Consider the following 20,584-nt stretch of genomic DNA (forward strand, 5'->3'; position numbering starts at 1 on the left):
AAGTGAAGAAGATTGAGAAGCTGTGAAGAGCGACCCCTGCTGGTTGCAGAGTAAAAAAGCAAAAGCCTACAGCACCTGGTATTCCCAGGCGGTCTCCCATCCAAGTACTAACCAGGCCTGACCCTGCTTAGCTTCCGAGATCAGACGAGATCGGGCGTGTTCAGGGTGGTGTGGCCGTAGGCAGAGACCAGGCTCTCACTTGCTCCTTTTCTACTTGTCACCAGCAGCAGCCAGGATCCACCTCTCCAGCCCAGCTGCTCCTTGCTATTCACTACCTTCCACACGTTGCTTGCTGTCTGCATCACAGCACTGGGCTCTCTCCCTCCAACCCTCTCGTCTAGCCACATCTTCCTGCTGCTGCTGCTGCCTCTTTAAGCCTTTTTTAGTCCCTCTTTTTTTCCTCCTTATTGCCCACACAAACATACTCTCACAACCTGCCTTACTTTGGCTTACTTCTCTCATTCATTTTACTAATCAGCAGCATCTCAAACACGTTCTTCTATCTTCACAGATGTCTGGCCCCTAGCGCCTTACAGCGGCAAGGCAATCACACCTGGATGACTAAGCGGGCAGCTTTCCCTTCAGCCTGCTTTCTCACAGGCCCTTAGTAGGTAAGCGCTGGCTTTCTTGCTTGCTTTCGTGACTTGGGCAATGGTTGGCATCGGCGACGTCTATCACAGAATGGGAAGGGCTAGAGAAAGCCTTCTTCGGGACAGCGCTCGTCTGCTCGGTGACATGTAATGGTGGCTCTCTTACTGTGGCCGGCTGAAAGCTTGGGCTGCGTTGAAGGCTTTCTTTCTTTTTCAGAGTCCAGGCCATGGGTGGAGGGATGATGGAAGCCAGGAACAAATTGTAGACTCAGGCAGGTGTCTGGAATTAGCATTGGTGTTACACAACCATTCCTGTGCACTTCAGGTGCTGCTACTGCTGTGGTAACATTGGAGAAGTGGGCCCCCACAAAGGGCCTAGAGAAGATGGCCTCCTACTGGCCCCAGCTCCAACAGAGAAGAAGAAAAAAAGCAAAACATAGCTCCGAGTGTTCCAAGTCATCTGCCTTCCAGAGAGTGACCAGGCCCAAGCCTGCTCAGTTTGAGTGCTCAGACAAGATCAGGCACCTTCTGATTGGTGTGTCTCCAGGTGCCCGCACCAATCTAGCGTATCCTCTTCCGTTGGGTTCTGGCATCTTTCTTCCGCCAACAGCTGGTCTGTGGACTCACCAGGGACCATCAACCTGGGATGTTGTCAACATGTTGGAAATCGCAATGTTGACAGTCAAAAGGTCAACACCATCATGTCGATATGGCTAAAATGTCCACACCCCACATGTCAACACCTGCAAAATGCTGTCGCAGTCTAAATGACAACACATGAACTGTCGACACAGCTAAAATGCTGCTGTATGAAATAACGACACCGTCAAAATGTCCACAATAGAAATCTTAGGGTTAAGGTCTGGAATTGGGTGTCAACATTATGCACCTGTCAACATTTTGGCTGTCCACAATTTGAACATGTCGGTTTTTTGTTAGTGTCGACCTTGTGGTTGTCAACATTCTGAGCATGAGGACATTTTGTCTGTCAATATGTTGTTCTTGTCGACATTACGGTGTCTATATAATGACTGTCAACATTGTTACTGTCGACAAAACATACTGAACTCGCATCAACCTTTAGCCAACCAGCTGATGCCGTTAAGGTCACCGCAGGTGAACATCTTGCGCTGCAGCCAGTTCCTATGTTTGCTGCGTGGCCGTGTAGTAAAAAAAAGTGCAGACATGCAGGATTCACTATGACATTGCAGCCAAACAACAGATGCATTTTGGTTATGGCTCCAGACTTATGGCACTGACCTGATACTGGATAATATGGTGTCCAGCAATGTAGACCATCACTTTGAGGTCAGACACTTGGAAAGGGTGTGAGGAGGCCGTATAACGTGTGCGGTGGGTGACCCTTATAGTGCACAGTCCGTTGCAGCATCTGCTGAGAAATGACTGCGCCGGAAACCCTAGGTGGGACGTAAGGCGCTGCTAAGTGCGGCCTAGTTGTGTGTGCCCTGTCAGCCATGTTGGGAATGGGGTTGCTGCTGCTGAGAGAGTGCTAGATGCTTTGGGTTGTATGCATGAAAAAAGAAGTAGGTGACATAATGGTGAAGTTTGAGTGTAGTTTTGGAAAGAGCTGGATGTGCAGCAGTCATAAATAAGTGAATAAAGGCATGAATGAGTGAGTGAGTGAGTGAGTGAGTGAGTAAAAGAAAGAGAGAAGTGTGCATTTGAAAAAGTGAAGAAGATTGAGAAGCTGTGAAGAGCGACCCCTGCTGGTTGCAGAGTAAAAAAGCAAAAGCCTACAGCACCTGGTATTCCCAGGCGGTCTCCCATCCAAGTACTAACCAGGCCTGACCCTGCTTAGCTTCCGAGATCAGACGAGATCGGGCGTGTTCAGGGTGGTGTGGCCGTAGGCAGAGACCAGACTCTCACTTGCTCCTTTTCTACTTGTCACCAGCAGCAGCCAGGATCCACCTCTCCAGCCCAGCTGCTCCTTGCTATTCACTACCTTCCACACGTTGCTTGCTGTCTGCATCACAGCACTGGGCTCTCTCCCTCCAACCCTCTCGTCTAGCCACATCTTGCTACTGCTGCTGCTGCCTCTTTAAGCCTTTTTTAGTCCCTCTTTTTTTCCTCCTTATTGCCCAACACAAACATACTCTCACAACCTGCCTTACTTTGGCTTACTTCTCTCATTCATTTTACTAATCAGCAGCATCTCAAACACGTTCTTCTATCTTCACAGATGTCTGGCCCCTAGCGCCCTACAGCGGCAAGGCAATCACACCTGGATGACTAAGCGGGCAGCTTTCCCTTCAGCCTGCTTTCTCACAGGCCCTTAGTAGGTAAGCGCTGGCTTTCTTGCTTGCTTTCGTGACTTGGGCAATGGCTGGCATCGGCGACGTCTATCACAGAATGGGAAGGGCTAGAGAAAGCCTTCTTCGGGACAGCGCTCGTCTGCTCGGTGACATGGAATGGTGGCTCTCTTACTGTGGCCGGCTGAAAGCTTGGGCTGCGTTGAAGGCTTTCTTTCTTTTTCAGAGTCCAGGCCATGGGTGGAGGGATGATGGAAGCCAGGAACAAATTGTAGACTCAGACAGGTGTCTGGAATTAGCATTGGTGTTACACAACCATTCCTGTGCACTTCAGGTGCTGCTACTGCTGTGGTAACATTGGAGAAGTGGGCCCCCACAAAGGGCCTAGAGAAGATGGCCTCCTACTGGCCCCAGCTCCAACAGAGAAGAAGAAAAAAAGCAAAACATAGCTCCGAGTGTTCCAAGTCATCTGCCTTCCAGAGAGTGACCAGGCCCAAGCCTGCTCAGTTTGAGTGCTCAGACAAGATCAGGTACCTTCTGATTGGTGTGTCTCCAGGTGCCCGCACCAATCTAGCGTATCCTCTTCCGTTGGGTTCTGGCATCTTTCTTCCGCCAACAGCTGGTCTGTGGACTCACCAGGGACCATCAACCTGGGATGTTGTCATCATGTGGGAAATCGCAATCTTGACAGTCAAAAGGTCAATACCATCATGTCAATATGGCTAAAATGTCCACACCCCACATGTCAACACCTGCAAAATGCTGGCGCAGTCTAAATGACAACACATGAACTGTCGACACAGCTAAAATGCTGCCGTATGAAATAACGACACCGTCAAAATGTCCACAATAGAAATCTTAGGGTTAAGGTCTGGAATTGGGTGTCAACATTATGCACCTGTCAACATTTTGGCTGTCCACAATTTGAACATGTCGGCCTTTTGTTAGTGTCAACATTGTGGTTGTCAACATTCTGAGCATGAGGACTGTCAATATGTTGTTCTTGTCGACATTACGGTGTCTATATAATGACTGTCAACATTGTTACTGTCGACAAAACATACCGAACTCGCATCAACCTTTAGCCAACCAGCTGATGCCGTTAAGGTCACCGCAGGTGAACATCTTGCGCTGCAGCCAGTTCCTATGTTTGCTGCGTGGCCGTGTAGTAAAAAAAAGTGCAGACATGCAGGATTCACTATGACATTGCAGCCAAACAACAGATGCATTTTGGTTATGGCTCCAGACTTATGGCACTGACCTGATACTGGATAATATGGTGTCCAGCAATGTAGACCATCACTTTGAGGTCAGACACTTGGAAAGGGTGTGAGGAGGCCGTATAACGTGTGCGGTGGGTGACCCTTATAGTGCACAGTCCGTTGCAGCATCTGCTGAGAAATGACTGCGCCGGAAACCCTAGGTGGGACGTAAGGCGCTGCTAAGTGCGGCCTAGTTGTGTGTGCCCTGTCAGCCATGTTGGGAATGGGGTTGCTGCTGCTGAGAGAGTGCTAGATGCTTTGGGTTGTATGCATGAAAAAAGAAGTAGGTGACATAATGGTGAAGTTTGGGTGTAGTTTTGGAAAGAGCTGGATGTGCAGCAGTCATAAATAAGTGAATAAAGGCATGAATGAGTGAGTGAGTGAGTGAGTGAGTGAGTGAGTGAGTGAGTGAGTAAAAGAAAGAGAGAAGTGTGCATTTGAAAAAGTGAAGAAGATTGCGAAGCTGTGAAGAGCGACCCCTGCTGGTTGCAGAGTAAAAAAGCAAAAGCCTACAGCACCTGGTATTCCCAGGCGGTCTCCCATCCAAGTACTAACCAGGCCTGACCCTGCTTAGCTTCCGAGATCAGACGAGATCGGGCGTGTTCAGGGTGGTGTGGCCGTAGGCAGAGACCAGACTCTCACTTGCTCCTTTTCTACTTGTCACCAGCAGCAGCCAGGATCCACCTCTCCAGCCCAGCTGCTCCTTGCTATTCACTACCTTCCACACGTTGCTTGCTGTCTGCATCACAGCACTGGGCTCTCTCCCTCCAACCCTCTCGTCTAGCCACATCTTCCTGCTGCTGCTGCTGCCTCTTTAAGCCTTTTTTAGTCCCTCTTTTTTTCCTCCTTATTGCCCACACAAACATACTCTCACAACCTGCCTTACTTTGGCTTACTTCTCTCATTCATTTTACTAATCAGCAGCATCTCAAACACGTTCTTCTATCTTCACAGATGTCTGGCCCCTAGCGCCCTACAGCGGCAAGGCAATCACACCTGGATGACTAAGCGGGCAGCTTTCCCTTCAGCCTGCTTTCTCACAGGCCCTTAGTAGGTAAGCGCTGGCTTTCTTGCTTGCTTTCGTGACTTGGGCAATGGCTGGCATCGGCGACGTCTATCACAGAATGGGAAGGGCTAGAGAAAGCCTTCATCGGGACAGCGCTCGTCTGCTCGGTGACATGGAATGGTGGCTCTCTTACTGTGGCCGGCTGAAAGCTTGGGCTGCGTTGAAGGCTTTCTTTCTTTTTCAGAGTCCAGGCCATGGGTGGAGGGATGATGGAAGCCAGGAACAAATTGTAGACTCAGACAGGTGTCTGGAATTAGCATTGGTGTTACACAACCATTCCTGTGCACTTCAGGTGCTGCTACTGCTGTGGTAACATTGGAGAAGTGGGCCCCCACAAAGGGCCTAGAGAAGATGGCCTCCTACTGGCCCCAGCTCCAACAGAGAAGAAGAAAAAAAGCAAAACATAGCTCCGAGTGTTCCAAGTCATCTGCCTTCCAGAGAGTGACCAGGCCCAAGCCTGCTCAGTTTGAGTGCTCAGACAAGATCAGGTACCTTCTGATTGGTGTGTCTCCAGGTGCCCGCACCAATCTAGCGTATCCTCTTCCGTTGGGTTCTGGCATCTTTCTTCCGCCAACAGCTGGTCTGTGGACTCACCAGGGACCATCAACCTGGGATGTTGTCATCATGTGGGAAATCGCAATCTTGACAGTCAAAAGGTCAATACCATCATGTCAATATGGCTAAAATGTCCACACCCCACATGTCAACACCTGCAAAATGCTGGCGCAGTCTAAATGACAACACATGAACTGTCGACACAGCTAAAATGCTGCCGTATGAAATAACGACACCGTCAAAATGTCCACAATAGAAATCTTAGGGTTAAGGTCTGGAATTGGGTGTCAACATTATGCACCTGTCAACATTTTGGCTGTCCACAATTTGAACATGTCGGCCTTTTGTTAGTGTCAACATTGTGGTTGTCAACATTCTGAGCATGAGGACATTTTGTCTGTCAATATGTTGTTCTTGTCGACATTACGGTGTCTATATAATGACTGTCAACATTGTTACTGTCGACAAAACATACCGAACTCGCATCAACCTTTAGCCAACCAGCTGATGCCGTTAAGGTCACCGCAGGTGAACATCTTGCGCTGCAGCCAGTTCCTATGTTTGCTGCGTGGCCGTGTAGTAAAAAAAAGTGCAGACATGCAGGATTCACTATGACATTGCAGCCAAACAACAGATGCATTTTGGTTATGGCTCCAGACTTATGGCACTGACCTGATACTGGATAATATGGTGTCCAGCAATGTAGACCATCACTTTGAGGTCAGACACTTGGAAAGGGTGTGAGGAGGCCGTATAACGTGTGCGGTGGGTGACCCTTATAGTGCACAGTCCGTTGCAGCATCTGCTGAGAAATGACTGCGCCGGAAACCCTAGGTGGGACGTAAGGCGCTGCTAAGTGCGGCCTAGTTGTGTGTGCCCTGTCAGCCATGTTGGGAATGGGGTTGCTGCTGCTGAGAGAGTGCTAGATGCTTTGGGTTGTATGCATGAAAAAAGAAGTAGGTGACATAATGGTGAAGTTTGGGTGTAGTTTTGGAAAGAGCTGGATGTGCAGCAGTCATAAATAAGTGAATAAAGGCATGAATGAGTGAGTGAGTGAGTGAGTGAGTAAAAGAAAGAGAGAAGTGTGCATTTGAAAAAGTGAAGAAGATTGAGAAGCTGTGAAGAGCGACCCCTGCTGGTTGCAGAGTAAAAAAGCAAAAGCCTACAGCACCTGGTATTCCCAGGCGGTCTCCCATCCAAGTACTAACCAGGCCTGACCCTGCTTAGCTTCCGAGATCAGACGAGATCGGGCGTGTTCAGGGTGGTGTGGCCGTAGGCAGAGACCAGGCTCTCACTTGCTCCTTTTCTACTTGTCACCAGCAGCAGCCAGGATCCACCTCTCCAGCCCAGCTGCTCCTTGCTATTTACTACCTTCCACACGTTGCTTGCTGTCTGCATCACAGCACTGGGCTCTCTCCCTCCAACCCTCTCGTCTAGCCACATCTTGCTACTGCTGCTGCCTCTTTAAGCCTTTTTTACTCCCTCTTTTTTCCTCCTTATTGCCCACACAAACATACTCTCACAACCGGCCTTACTTTGGCTTACTTCTCTCATTCATTTTACTAATCAGCAGCATCTCAAACACGTTCTTCTATCTTCACAGATGTCTGGCCCCTAGCGCCCTACAGCGGCAAGGCAATCACACCTGGATGACTAAGCGGGCAGCTTTCCCTTCAGCCTGCTTTCTCACAGGCCCTTAGTAGGTAAGCGCTGGCTTTCTTGCTTGCTTTCGTGACTTGGGCAATGGCTGGCATCGGCGACGTCTATCACAGAATGGGAAGGGCTAGAGAAAGCCTTCATCGGGACAGCGCTCGTCTGCTCGGTGACATGGAATGGTGGCTCTCTTACTGTGGCCGGCTGAAAGCTTGGGCTGCGTTGAAGGCTTTCTTTCTTTTTCAGAGTCCAGGCCATGGGTGGAGGGATGATGGAAGCCAGGAACAAATTGTAGACTCAGACAGGTGTCTGGAATTAGCATTGGTGTTACACAACCATTCCTGTGCACTTCAGGTGCTGCTACTGCTGTGGTAACATTGGAGAAGTGGGCCCCCACAAAGGGCCTAGAGAAGATGGCCTCCTACTGGCCCCAGCTCCAACAGAGAAGAAGAAAAAAAGCAAAACATAGCTCCGAGTGTTCCAAGTCATCTGCCTTCCAGAGAGTGACCAGGCCCAAGCCTGCTCAGTTTGAGTGCTCAGACAAGATCAGGTACCTTCTGATTGGTGTGTCTCCAGGTGCCCGCACCAATCTAGCGTATCCTCTTCCGTTGGGTTCTGGCATCTTTCTTCCGCCAACAGCTGGTCTGTGGACTCACCAGGGACCATCAACCTGGGATGTTGTCATCATGTGGGAAATCGCAATCTTGACAGTCAAAAGGTCAATACCATCATGTCAATATGGCTAAAATGTCCACACCCCACATGTCAACACCTGCAAAATGCTGGCGCAGTCTAAATGACAACACATGAACTGTCGACACAGCTAAAATGCTGCCGTATGAAATAACGACACCGTCAAAATGTCCACAATAGAAATCTTAGGGTTAAGGTCTGGAATTGGGTGTCAACATTATGCACCTGTCAACATTTTGGCTGTCCACAATTTGAACATGTCGGCCTTTTGTTAGTGTCAACATTGTGGTTGTCAACATTCTGAGCATGAGGACATTTTGTCTGTCAATATGTTGTTCTTGTCGACATTACGGTGTCTATATAATGACTGTCAACATTGTTACTGTCGACAAAACATACCGAACTCGCATCAACCTTTAGCCAACCAGCTGATGCCGTTAAGGTCACCGCAGGTGAACATCTTGCGCTGCAGCCAGTTCCTATGTTTGCTGCGTGGCCGTGTAGTAAAAAAAAGTGCAGACATGCAGGATTCACTATGACATTGCAGCCAAACAACAGATGCATTTTGGTTATGGCTCCAGACTTATGGCACTGACCTGATACTGGATAATATGGTGTCCAGCAATGTAGACCATCACTTTGAGGTCAGACACTTGGAAAGGGTGTGAGGAGGCCGTATAACGTGTGCGGTGGGTGACCCTTATAGTGCACAGTCCGTTGCAGCATCTGCTGAGAAATGACTGCGCCGGAAACCCTAGGTGGGACGTAAGGCGCTGCTAAGTGCGGCCTAGTTGTGTGTGCCCTGTCAGCCATGTTGGGAATGGGGTTGCTGCTGCTGAGAGAGTGCTAGATGCTTTGGGTTGTATGCATGAAAAAAGAAGTAGGTGACATAATGGTGAAGTTTGGGTGTAGTTTTGGAAAGAGCTGGATGTGCAGCAGTCATAAATAAGTGAATAAAGGCATGAATGAGTGAGTGAGTGAGTGAGTGAGTGAGTGAGTGAGTAAAAGAAAGAGAGAAGTGTGCATTTGAAAAAGTGAAGAAGATTGAGAAGCTGTGAAGAGCGACCCCTGCTGGTTGCAGAGTAAAAAAGCAAAAGCCTACAGCACCTGGTATTCCCAGGCGGTCTCCCATCCAAGTACTAACCAGGCCTGACCCTGCTTAGCTTCCGAGATCAGACGAGATCGGGCGTGTTCAGGGTGGTGTGGCCGTAGGCAGAGACCAGACTCTCACTTGCTCCTTTTCTACTTGTCACCAGCAGCAGCCAGGATCCACCTCTCCAGCCCAGCTGCTCCTTGCTATTCACTACCTTCCACACGTTGCTTGCTGTCTGCATCACAGCACTGGGCTCTCTCCCTCCAACCCTCTCGTCTAGCCACATCTTGATACTGCTGCTGCTGCCTCTTTAAGCCTTTTTTACTCCCTCTTTTTTTCCTCCTTATTGCCCACACAAACATACTCTCACAACCTGCCTTACTTTGGCTTACTTCTCTCATTCATTTTACTAATCAGCAGCATCTCAAACACGTTCTTCTATCTTCACAGATGTCTGGCCCCTAGCGCCCTACAGCGGCAAGGCAATCACACCTGGATGACTAAGCGGGCAGCTTTCCCTTCAGCCTGCTTTCTCACAGGCCCTTAGTAGGTAAGCGCTGGCTTTCTTGCTTGCTTTCGTGACTTGGGCAATGGCTGGCATCGGCGACGTCTATCACAGAATGGGAAGGGCTAGAGAAAGCCTTCTTCGGGACAGCGCTCGTCTGCTCGGTGACATGGAATGGTGGCTCTCTTACTGTGGCCGGCTGAAAGCTTGGGCTGCGTTGAAGGCTTTCTTTCTTTTTCAGAGTCCAGGCCATGGGTGGAGGGATGATGGAAGCCAGGAACAAATTGTAGACTCAGACAGGTGTCTGGAATTAGCATTGGTGTTACACAACCATTCCTGTGCACTTCAGGTGCTGCTACTGCTGTGGTAACATTGGAGAAGTGGGCCCCCACAAAGGGCCTAGAGAAGATGGCCTCCTACTGGCCCCAGCTCCAACAGAGAAGAAGAAAAAAAGCAAAACATAGCTCCGAGTGTTCCAAGTCATCTGCCTTCCAGAGAGTGACCAGGCCCAAGCCTGCTCAGTTTGAGTGCTCAGACAAGATCAGGTACCTTCTGATTGGTGTGTCTCCAGGTGCCCGCACCAATCTAGCGTATCCTCTTCCGTTGGGTTCTGGCATCTTTCTTCCGCCAACAGCTGGTCTGTGGACTCACCAGGGACCATCAACCTGGGATGTTGTCATCATGTGGGAAATCGCAATCTTGACAGTCAAAAGGTCAATACCATCATGTCAATATGGCTAAAATGTCCACACCCCACATGTCAACACCTGCAAAATGCTGGCGCAGTCTAAATGACAACACATGAACTGTCGACACAGCTAAAATGCTGCCGTATGAAATAACGACACCGTCAAAATGTCCACAATAGAAATCTTAGGGTTAAGGTCTGGAATTGGGTGTCAACATTATGCACCTGTCAACATTTTGGCTGTCCACAATTTGAACATGTCGGCCTTTTGTTAGTGTCAACATTGTGGTTGTCAACATTCTGAGCATGAGGACATTTTGTCTGTCAATATGTTGTTCTTGTCGACATTACGGTGTCTATATAATGACTGTCAACATTGTTACTGTCGACAAAACATACCGAACTCGCATCAACCTTTAGCCAACCAGCTGATGCCGTTAAGGTCACCGCAGGTGAACATCTTGCGCTGCAGCCAGTTCCTATGTTTGCTGCGTGGCCGTGTAGTAAAAAAAAGTGCAGACATGCAGGATTCACTATGACATTGCAGCCAAACAACAGATGCATTTTGGTTATGGCTCCAGACTTATGGCACTGACCTGATACTGGATAATATGGTGTCCAGCAATGTAGACCATCACTTTGAGGTCAGACACTTGGAAAGGGTGTGAGGAGGCCGTATAACGTGTGCGGTGGGTGACCCTTATAGTGCACAGTCCGTTGCAGCATCTGCTGAGAAATGACTGCGCCGGAAACCCTAGGTGGGACGTAAGGCGCTGCTAAGTGCGGCCTAGTTGTGTGTGCCCTGTCAGCCATGTTGGGAATGGGGTTGCTGCTGCTGAGAGAGTGCTAGATGCTTTGGGTTGTATGCATGAAAAAAGAAGTAGGTGACATAATGGTGAAGTTTGGGTGTAGTTTTGGAAAGAGCTGGATGTGCAGCAGTCATAAATAAGTGAATAAAGGCATGAATGAGTGAGTGAGTGAGTGAGTGAGTGAGTAAAAGAAAGAGAGAAGTGTGCATTTGAAAAAGTGAAGAAGATTGAGAAGCTGTGAAGAGCGACCCCTGCTGGTTGCAGAGTAAAAAAGCAAAAGCCTACAGCACCTGGTATTCCCAGGCGGTCTCCCATCCAAGTACTAACCAGGCCTGACCCTGCTTAGCTTCCGAGATCAGACGAGATCGGGCGTGTTCAGGGTGGTGTGGCCGTAGGCAGAGACCAGACTCTCACTTGCTCCTTTTCTACTTGTCACCAGCAGCAGCCAGGATCCACCTCTCCAGCCCAGCTGCTCCTTGCTATTCACTACCTTCCACACGTTGCTTGCTGTCTGCATCACAGCACTGGGCTCTCTCCCTCCAACCCTCTCGTCTAGCCACATCTTCCTGCTGCTGCTGCTGCCTCTTTAAGCCTTTTTTACTCCCTCTTTTTTTCCTCCTTATTGCCCACACAAACATACTCTCACAACCTGCCTTACTTTGGCTTACTTCTCTCATTCATTTTACTAATCAGCAGCATCTCAAACACGTTCTTCTATCTTCACAGATGTCTGGCCCCTAGCGCCCTACAGCGGCAAGGCAATCACACCTGGATGACTAAGCGGGCAGCTTTCCCTTCAGCCTGCTTTCTCACAGGCCCTTAGTAGGTAAGCGCTGGCTTTCTTGCTTGCTTTCGTGACTTGGGCAATGGCTGGCATCGGCGACGTCTATCACAGAATGGGAAGGGCTAGAGAAAGCCTTCATCGGGACAGCGCTCGTCTGCTCGGTGACATGGAATGGTGGCTCTCTTACTGTGGCCGGCTGAAAGCTTGGGCTGCGTTGAAGGCTTTCTTTCTTTTTCAGAGTCCAGGCCATGGGTGGAGGGATGATGGAAGCCAGGAACAAATTGTAGACTCAGACAGGTGTCTGGAATTAGCATTGGTGTTACACAACCATTCCTGTGCACTTCAGGTGCTGCTACTGCTGTGGTAACATTGGAGAAGTGGGCCCCCACAAAGGGCCTAGAGAAGATGGCCTCCTACTGGCCCCAGCTCCAACAGAGAAGAAGAAAAAAAGCAAAACATAGCTCCGAGTGTTCCAAGTCATCTGCCTTCCAGAGAGTGACCAGGCCCAAGCCTGCTCAGTTTGAGTGCTCAGACAAGATCAGGTACCTTCTGATTGGTGTGTCTCCAGGTGCCCGCACCAATCTAGCGTATCCTCTTCCGTTGGGTTCTGGCATCTTTCTTCCGCCAACAGCTGGTCTGTGGACTCACCAGGGACCATCAACCTGGGATGTTGTCATCATGTGGGAAATCGCAATCTTGACAGTCAAAAGGTCAATACCATCATGTCAATATGGCTAAAATGTCCACACCCCACATGTCAACACCTGCAAAATGCTGGCGCAGTCTAAATGACAACACATGAACTGTCGACACAGCTAAAATGCTGCCGTATGAAATAACGACACCGTCAAAATGTCCACAATAGAAATCTTAGGGTTAAGGTCTGGAATTGGGTGTCAACATTATGCACCTGTCAACATTTTGGCTGTCCACAATTTGAACATGTCGGCCTTTTGTTAGTGTCAACATTGTGGTTGTCAACATTCTGAGCATGAGGACATTTTGTCTGTCAATATGTTGTTCTTGTCGACATTACGGTGTCTATATAATGACTGTCAACATTGTTACTGTCGACAAAACATACCGAACTCGCATCAACCTTTAGCCAACCAGCTGATGCCGTTAAGGTCACCGCAGGTGAACATCTTGCGCTGCAGCCAGTTCCTATGTTTGCTGCGTGGCCGTGTAGTAAAAAAAAGTGCAGACATGCAGGATTCACTATGACATTGCAGCCAAACAACAGATGCATTTTGGTTATGGCTCCAGACTTATGGCACTGACCTGATACTGGATAATATGGTGTCCAGCAATGTAGACCATCACTTTGAGGTCAGACACTTGGAAAGGGTGTGAGGAGGCCGTATAACGTGTGCGGTGGGTGACCCTTATAGTGCACAGTCCGTTGCAGCATCTGCTGAGAAATGACTGCGCCGGAAACCCTAGGTGGGACGTAAGGCGCTGCTAAGTGCGGCCTAGTTGTGTGTGCCCTGTCAGCCATGTTGGGAATGGGGTTGCTGCTGCTGAGAGAGTGCTAGATGCTTTGGGTTGTATGCATGAAAAAAGAAGTAGGTGACATAATGGTGAAGTTTGAGTGTAGTTTTGGAAAGAGCTGGATGTGCAGCAGTCATAAATAAGTGAATAAAGGCATGAATGAGTGAGTGAGTGAGTGAGTGAGTGAGTAAAAGAAAGAGAGAAGTGTGCATTTGAAAAAGTGAAGAAGATTGAGAAGCTGTGAAGAGCGACCCCTGCTGGTTGCAGAGTAAAAAAGCAAAAGCCTACAGCACCTGGTATTCCCAGGCGGTCTCCCATCCAAGTACTAACCAGGCCTGACCCTGCTTAGCTTCCGAGATCAGACGAGATCGGGCGTGTTCAGGGTGGTGTGGCCGTAGGCAGAGACCAGACTCTCACTTGCTCCTTTTCTACTTGTCACCAGCAGCAGCCAGGATCCACCTCTCCAGCCCAGCTGCTCCTTGCTATTCACTACCTTCCACACGTTGCTTGCTGTCTGCATCACAGCACTGGGCTCTCTCCCTCCAACCCTCTCGTCTAGCCACATCTTCCTGCTGCTGCTGCTGCCTCTTTAAGCCTTTTTTACTCCCTCATTTTTTCCTCCTTATTGCCCACACAAACATACTCTCACAACCGGCCTTACTTTGGCTTACTTCTCTCATTCATTTTACTAATCAGCAGCATCTCAAACACGTTCTTCTATCTTCACAGATGTCTGGCCCCTAGCGCCCTACAGCGGCAAGGCAATCACACCTGGATGACTAAGCGGGCAGCTTTCCCTTCAGCCTGCTTTCTCACAGGCCCTTAGTAGGTAAGCGCTGGCTTTCTTGCTTGCTTTCGTGACTTGGGCAATGGCTGGCATCGGCGACGTCTATCACAGAATGGGAAGGGCTAGAGAAAGCCTTCATCGGGACAGCGCTCGTCTGCTCGGTGACATGGAATGGTGGCTCTCTTACTGTGGCCGGCTGAAAGCTTGGGCTGCGTTGAAGGCTTTCTTTCTTTTTCAGAGTCCAGGCCATGGGTGGAGGGATGATGGAAGCCAGGAACAAATTGTAGACTCAGACAGGTGTCTGGAATTAGCATTGGTGTTACACAACCATTCCTGTGCACTTCAGGTGCTGCTACTGCTGTGGTAACATTGGAGAAGTGGGCCCCCACAAAGGGCCTAGAGAAGATGGCCTCCTACTGGCCCCAGCTCCAACAGAGAAGAAGAAAAAAAGCAAAACATAGCTCCGAGTGTTCCAAGTCATCTGCCTTCCAGAGAGTGACCAGGCCCAAGCCTGCTCAGTTTGAGTGCTCAGACAAGATCAGGTACCTTCTGATTGGTGTGTCTCCAGGTGCCCGCACCAATCTAGCGTATCCTCTTCCGTTGGGTTCTGGCATCTTTCTTCCGCCAACAGCTGGTCTGTGGACTCACCAGGGACCATCAACCTGGGATGTTGTCATCATGTGGGAAATCGCAATCTTGACAGTCAAAAGGTCAATACCATCATGTCAATATGGCTAAAATGTCCACACCCCACATGTCAACACCTGCAAAATGCTGGCGCAGTCTAAATGACAACACATGAACTGTCGACACAGCTAAAATGCTGCCGTATGAAATAACGACACCGTCAAAATGTCCACAATAGAAATCTTAGGGTTAAGGTCTGGAATTGGGTGTCAACATTATGCACCTGTCAACATTTTGGCTGTCCACAATTTGAACATGTCGGCCTTTTGTTAGTGTCAACATTGTGGTTGTCAACATTCTGAGCATGAGGACATTTTGTCTGTCAATATGTTGTTCTTGTCGACATTACGGTGTCTATATAATGACTGTCAACATTGTTACTGTCGACAAAACATACCGAACTCGCATCAACCTTTAGCCAACCAGCTGATGCCGTTAAGGTCACCGCAGGTGAACATCTTGCGCTGCAGCCAGTTCCTATGTTTGCTGCGTGGCCGTGTAGTAAAAAAAAGTGCAGACATGCAGGATTCACTATGACATTGCAGCCAAACAACAGATGCATTTTGGTTATGGCTCCAGACTTATGGCACTGACCTGATACTGGATAATATGGTGTCCAGCAATGTAGACCATCACTTTGAGGTCAGACACTTGGAAAGGGTGTGAGGAGGCCGTATAACGTGTGCGGTGGGTGACCCTTATAGTGCACAGTCCGTTGCAGCATCTGCTGAGAAATGACTGCGCCGGAAACCCTAGGTGGGACGTAAGGCGCTGCTAAGTGCGGCCTAGTTGTGTGTGCCCTGTCAGCCATGTTGGGAATGGGGTTGCTGCTGCTGAGAGAGTGCTAGATGCTTTGGGTTGTATGCATGAAAAAAGAAGTAGGTGACATAATGGTGAAGTTTGGGTGTAGTTTTGGAAAGAGCTGGATGTGCAGCAGTCATAAATAAGTGAATAAAGGCATGAATGAGTGAGTGAGTGAGTGAGTGAGTGAGTGAGTGAGTGAGTAAAAGAAAGAGAGAAGTGTGCATTTGAAAAAGTGAAGAAGATTGAGAAGCTGTGAAGAGCGACCCCTGCTGGTTGCAGAGTAAAAAAGCAAAAGCCTACAGCACCTGGTATTCCCAGGCGGTCTCCCATCCAAGTACTAACCAGGCCTGACCCTGCTTAGCTTCCGAGATCAGACGAGATCGGGCGTGTTCAGGGTGGTGTGGCCGTAGGCAGAGACCAGACTCTCACTTGCTCCTTTTCTACTTGTCACCAGCAGCAGCCAGGATCCACCTCTCCAGCCCAGCTGCTCCTTGCTATTCACTACCTTCCACACGTTGCTTGCTGTCTGCATCACAGCACTGGGCTCTCTCCCTCCAACCCTCTCGTCTAGCCACATCTTGCTACTGCTGCTGCTGCCTCTTTAAGCCTTTTTTACTCCCTCTTTTTTTCCTCCTTATTGCCCACACAAACATACTCTCACAACCTGCCTTACTTTGGCTTACTTCTCTCATTCATTTTACTAATCAGCAGCATCTCAAACACGTTCTTCTATCTTCACAGATGTCTGGCCCCTAGCGCCCTACAGCGGCAAGGCAATCACACCTGGATGACTAAGCGGGCAGCTTTCCCTTCAGCCTGCTTTCTCACAGGCCCTTAGTAGGTAAGCGCTGGCTTTCTTGCTTGCTTTCGTGACTTGGGCAATGGCTGGCATCGGCGACGTCTATCACAGAATGGGAAGGGCTAGAGAAAGCCTTCTTCGGGACAGCGCTCGTCTGCTCGGTGACATGGAATGGTGGCTCTCTTACTGTGGCCGGCTGAAAGCTTGGGCTGCGTTGAAGGCTTTCTTTCTTTTTCAGAGTCCAGGCCATGGGTGGAGGGATGATGGAAGCCAGGAACAAATTGTAGACTCAGACAGGTGTCTGGAATTAGCATTGGTGTTACACAACCATTCCTGTGCACTTCAGGTGCTGCTACTGCTGTGGTAACATTGGAGAAGTGGGCCCCCACAAAGGGCCTAGAGAAGATGGCCTCCTACTGGCCCCAGCTCCAACAGAGAAGAAGAAAAAAAGCAAAACATAGCTCCGAGTGTTCCAAGTCATCTGCCTTCCAGAGAGTGACCAGGCCCAAGCCTGCTCAGTTTGAGTGCTCAGACAAGATCAGGTACCTTCTGATTGGTGTGTCTCCAGGTGCCCGCACCAATCTAGCGTATCCTCTTCCGTTGGGTTCTGGCATCTTTCTTCCGCCAACAGCTGGTCTGTGGACTCACCAGGGACCATCAACCTGGGATGTTGTCATCATGTGGGAAATCGCAATCTTGACAGTCAAAAGGTCAATACCATCATGTCAATATGGCTAAAATGTCCACACCCCACATGTCAACACCTGCAAAATGCTGGCGCAGTCTAAATGACAACACATGAACTGTCGACACAGCTAAAATGCTGCCGTATGAAATAACGACACCGTCAAAATGTCCACAATAGAAATCTTAGGGTTAAGGTCTGGAATTGGGTGTCAACATTATGCACCTGTCAACATTTTGGCTGTCCACAATTTGAACATGTCGGCCTTTTGTTAGTGTCAACATTGTGGTTGTCAACATTCTGAGCATGAGGACATTTTGTCTGTCAATATGTTGTTCTTGTCGACATTACGGTGTCTATATAATGACTGTCAACATTGTTACTGTCGACAAAACATACCGAACTCGCATCAACCTTTAGCCAACCAGCTGATGCCGTTAAGGTCACCGCAGGTGAACATCTTGCGCTGCAGCCAGTTCCTATGTTTGCTGCGTGGCCGTGTAGTAAAAAAAAGTGCAGACATGCAGGATTCACTATGACATTGCAGCCAAACAACAGATGCATTTTGGTTATGGCTCCAGACTTATGGCACTGACCTGATACTGGATAATATGGTGTCCAGCAATGTAGACCATCACTTTGAGGTCAGACACTTGGAAAGGGTGTGAGGAGGCCGTATAACGTGTGCGGTGGGTGACCCTTATAGTGCACAGTCCGTTGCAGCATCTGCTGAGAAATGACTGCGCCGGAAACCCTAGGTGGGACGTAAGGCGCTGCTAAGTGCGGCCTAGTTGTGTGTGCCCTGTCAGCCATGTTGGGAATGGGGTTGCTGCTGCTGAGAGAGTGCTAGATGCTTTGGGTTGTATGCATGAAAAAAGAAGTAGGTGACATAATGGTGAAGTTTGAGTGTAGTTTTGGAAAGAGCTGGATGTGCAGCAGTCATAAATAAGTGAATAAAGGCATGAATGAGTGAGTGAGTGAGTGAGTGAGTGAGTGAGTGAGTAAAAGAAAGAGAGAAGTGTGCATTTGAAAAAGTGAAGAAGATTGAGAAGCTGTGAAGAGCGACCCCTGCTGGTTGCAGAGTAAAAAAGCAAAAGCCTACAGCACCTGGTATTCCCAGGCGGTCTCCCATCCAAGTACTAACCAGGCCTGACCCTGCTTAGCTTCCGAGATCAGACGAGATCGGGCGTGTTCAGGGTGGTGTGGCCGTAGGCAGAGACCAGACTCTCACTTGCTCCTTTTCTACTTGTCACCAGCAGCAGCCAGGATCCACCTCTCCAGCCCAGCTGCTCCTTGCTATTCACTACCTTCCACACGTTGCTTGCTGTCTGCATCACAGCACTGGGCTCTCTCCCTCCAACCCTCTCGTCTAGCCACATCTTCCTGCTGCTGCTGCTGCCTCTTTAAGCCTTTTTTACTCCCTCTTTTTTTCCTCCTTATTGCCCACACAAACATACTCTCACAACCTGCCTTACTTTGGCTTACTTCTCTCATTCATTTTACTAATCAGCAGCATCTCAAACACGTTCTTCTATCTTCACAGATGTCTGGCCCCTAGCGCCCTACAGCGGCAAGGCAATCACACCTGGATGACTAAGCGGGCAGCTTTCCCTTCAGCCTGCTTTCTCACAGGCCCTTAGTAGGTAAGCGCTGGCTTTCTTGCTTGCTTTCGTGACTTGGGCAATGGCTGGCATCGGCGACGTCTATCACAGAATGGGAAGGGCTAGAGAAAGCCTTCTTCGGGACAGCGCTCGTCTGCTCGGTGACATGGAATGGTGGCTCTCTTACTGTGGCCGGCTGAAAGCTTGGGCTGCGTTGAAGGCTTTCTTTCTTTTTCAGAGTCCAGGCCATGGGTGGAGGGATGATGGAAGCCAGGAACAAATTGTAGACTCAGACAGGTGTCTGGAATTAGCATTGGTGTTACACAACCATTCCTGTGCACTTCAGGTGCTGCTACTGCTGTGGTAACATTGGAGAAGTGGGCCCCCACAAAGGGCCTAGAGAAGATGGCCTCCTACTGGCCCCAGCTCCAACAGAGAAGAAGAAAAAAAGCAAAACATAGCTCCGAGTGTTCCAAGTCATCTGCCTTCCAGAGAGTGACCAGGCCCAAGCCTGCTCAGTTTGAGTGCTCAGACAAGATCAGGTACCTTCTGATTGGTGTGTCTCCAGGTGCCCGCACCAATCTAGCGTATCCTCTTCCGTTGGGTTCTGGCATCTTTCTTCCGCCAACAGCTGGTCTGTGGACTCACCAGGGACCATCAACCTGGGATGTTGTCATCATGTGGGAAATCGCAATCTTGACAGTCAAAAGGTCAATACCATCATGTCAATATGGCTAAAATGTCCACACCCCACATGTCAACACCTGCAAAATGCTGGCGCAGTCTAAATGACAACACATGAACTGTCGACACAGCTAAAATGCTGCCGTATGAAATAACGACACCGTCAAAATGTCCACAATAGAAATCTTAGGGTTAAGGTCTGGAATTGGGTGTCAACATTATGCACCTGTCAACATTTTGGCTGTCCACAATTTGAACATGTCGGCCTTTTGTTAGTGTCAACATTGTGGTTGTCAACATTCTGAGCATGAGGACATTTTGTCTGTCAATATGTTGTTCTTGTCGACATTACGGTGTCTATATAATGACTGTCAACATTGTTACTGTCGACAAAACATACCGAACTCGCATCAACCTTTAGCCAACCAGCTGATGCCGTTAAGGTCACCGCAGGTGAACATCTTGCGCTGCAGCCAGTTCCTATGTTTGCTGCGTGGCCGTGTAGTAAAAAAAAGTGCAGACATGCAGGATTCACTATGACATTGCAGCCAAACAACAGATGCATTTTGGTTATGGCTCCAGACTTATGGCACTGACCTGATACTGGATAATATGGTGTCCAGCAATGTAGACCATCACTTTGAGGTCAGACACTTGGAAAGGGTGTGAGGAGGCCGTATAACGTGTGCGGTGGGTGACCCTTATAGTGCACAGTCCGTTGCAGCATCTGCTGAGAAATGACTGCGCCGGAAACCCTAGGTGGGACGTAAGGCGCTGCTAAGTGCGGCCTAGTTGTGTGTGCCCTGTCAGCCATGTTGGGAATGGGGTTGCTGCTGCTGAGAGAGTGCTAGATGCTTTGGGTTGTATGCATGAAAAAAGAAGTAGGTGACATAATGGTGAAGTTTGAGTGTAGTTTTGGAAAGAGCTGGATGTGCAGCAGTCATAAATAAGTGAATAAAGGCATGAATGAGTGAGTGAGTGAGTGAGTGAGTGAGTGAGTAAAAGAAAGAGAGAAGTGTGCATTTGAAAAAGTGAAGAAGATTGAGAAGCTGTGAAGAGCGACCCCTGCTGGTTGCAG

General features: G+C 49.1%; 9 non-coding genes across 9 annotated transcripts; all 9 read right to left on the minus strand.

Annotated features, from left to right (window-relative positions):
• Positions 1 to 63: 63 nt before the first annotated feature.
• On the minus strand, positions 64 to 182 carry LOC148431466 (5S ribosomal RNA). The gene has a single exon (XR_015877120.1). It is a non-coding gene; the product is annotated as a 5S ribosomal RNA (ribosomal RNA).
• Positions 183 to 2,341: 2,159 nt separating this feature from the next.
• LOC148431467 (5S ribosomal RNA) lies at positions 2,342 to 2,460 on the minus strand. The gene has a single exon (XR_015877122.1). It is a non-coding gene; the product is annotated as a 5S ribosomal RNA (ribosomal RNA).
• A 2,168-nt stretch (positions 2,461 to 4,628) lies between these two features.
• On the minus strand, positions 4,629 to 4,747 carry LOC148431468 (5S ribosomal RNA). The gene has a single exon (XR_015877123.1). It is a non-coding gene; the product is annotated as a 5S ribosomal RNA (ribosomal RNA).
• Positions 4,748 to 6,902: 2,155 nt separating this feature from the next.
• Positions 6,903 to 7,021, minus strand: LOC148431469 (5S ribosomal RNA). The gene has a single exon (XR_015877124.1). It is a non-coding gene; the product is annotated as a 5S ribosomal RNA (ribosomal RNA).
• Positions 7,022 to 9,184: 2,163 nt separating this feature from the next.
• LOC148431470 (5S ribosomal RNA) lies at positions 9,185 to 9,303 on the minus strand. The gene has a single exon (XR_015877125.1). It is a non-coding gene; the product is annotated as a 5S ribosomal RNA (ribosomal RNA).
• Positions 9,304 to 11,462: 2,159 nt separating this feature from the next.
• On the minus strand, positions 11,463 to 11,581 carry LOC148431471 (5S ribosomal RNA). Its single transcript, XR_015877126.1, has one exon. It is a non-coding gene; the product is annotated as a 5S ribosomal RNA (ribosomal RNA).
• A 2,159-nt stretch (positions 11,582 to 13,740) lies between these two features.
• LOC148431472 (5S ribosomal RNA) lies at positions 13,741 to 13,859 on the minus strand. The gene has a single exon (XR_015877127.1). It is a non-coding gene; the product is annotated as a 5S ribosomal RNA (ribosomal RNA).
• Positions 13,860 to 16,030: 2,171 nt separating this feature from the next.
• LOC148431473 (5S ribosomal RNA) lies at positions 16,031 to 16,149 on the minus strand. The gene has a single exon (XR_015877128.1). It is a non-coding gene; the product is annotated as a 5S ribosomal RNA (ribosomal RNA).
• Positions 16,150 to 18,316: 2,167 nt separating this feature from the next.
• Positions 18,317 to 18,435, minus strand: LOC148431474 (5S ribosomal RNA). Its single transcript, XR_015877129.1, has one exon. It is a non-coding gene; the product is annotated as a 5S ribosomal RNA (ribosomal RNA).
• Positions 18,436 to 20,584: the final 2,149 nt, after the last annotated feature.

Source organism: Taudactylus pleione, unplaced genomic scaffold (assembly GCF_031769625.1).
Source record: "Taudactylus pleione unplaced genomic scaffold, aTauple2 ptg002260l, whole genome shotgun sequence".
NCBI classification, from domain to species: domain Eukaryota; kingdom Metazoa; phylum Chordata; class Amphibia; order Anura; family Myobatrachidae; genus Taudactylus; species Taudactylus pleione.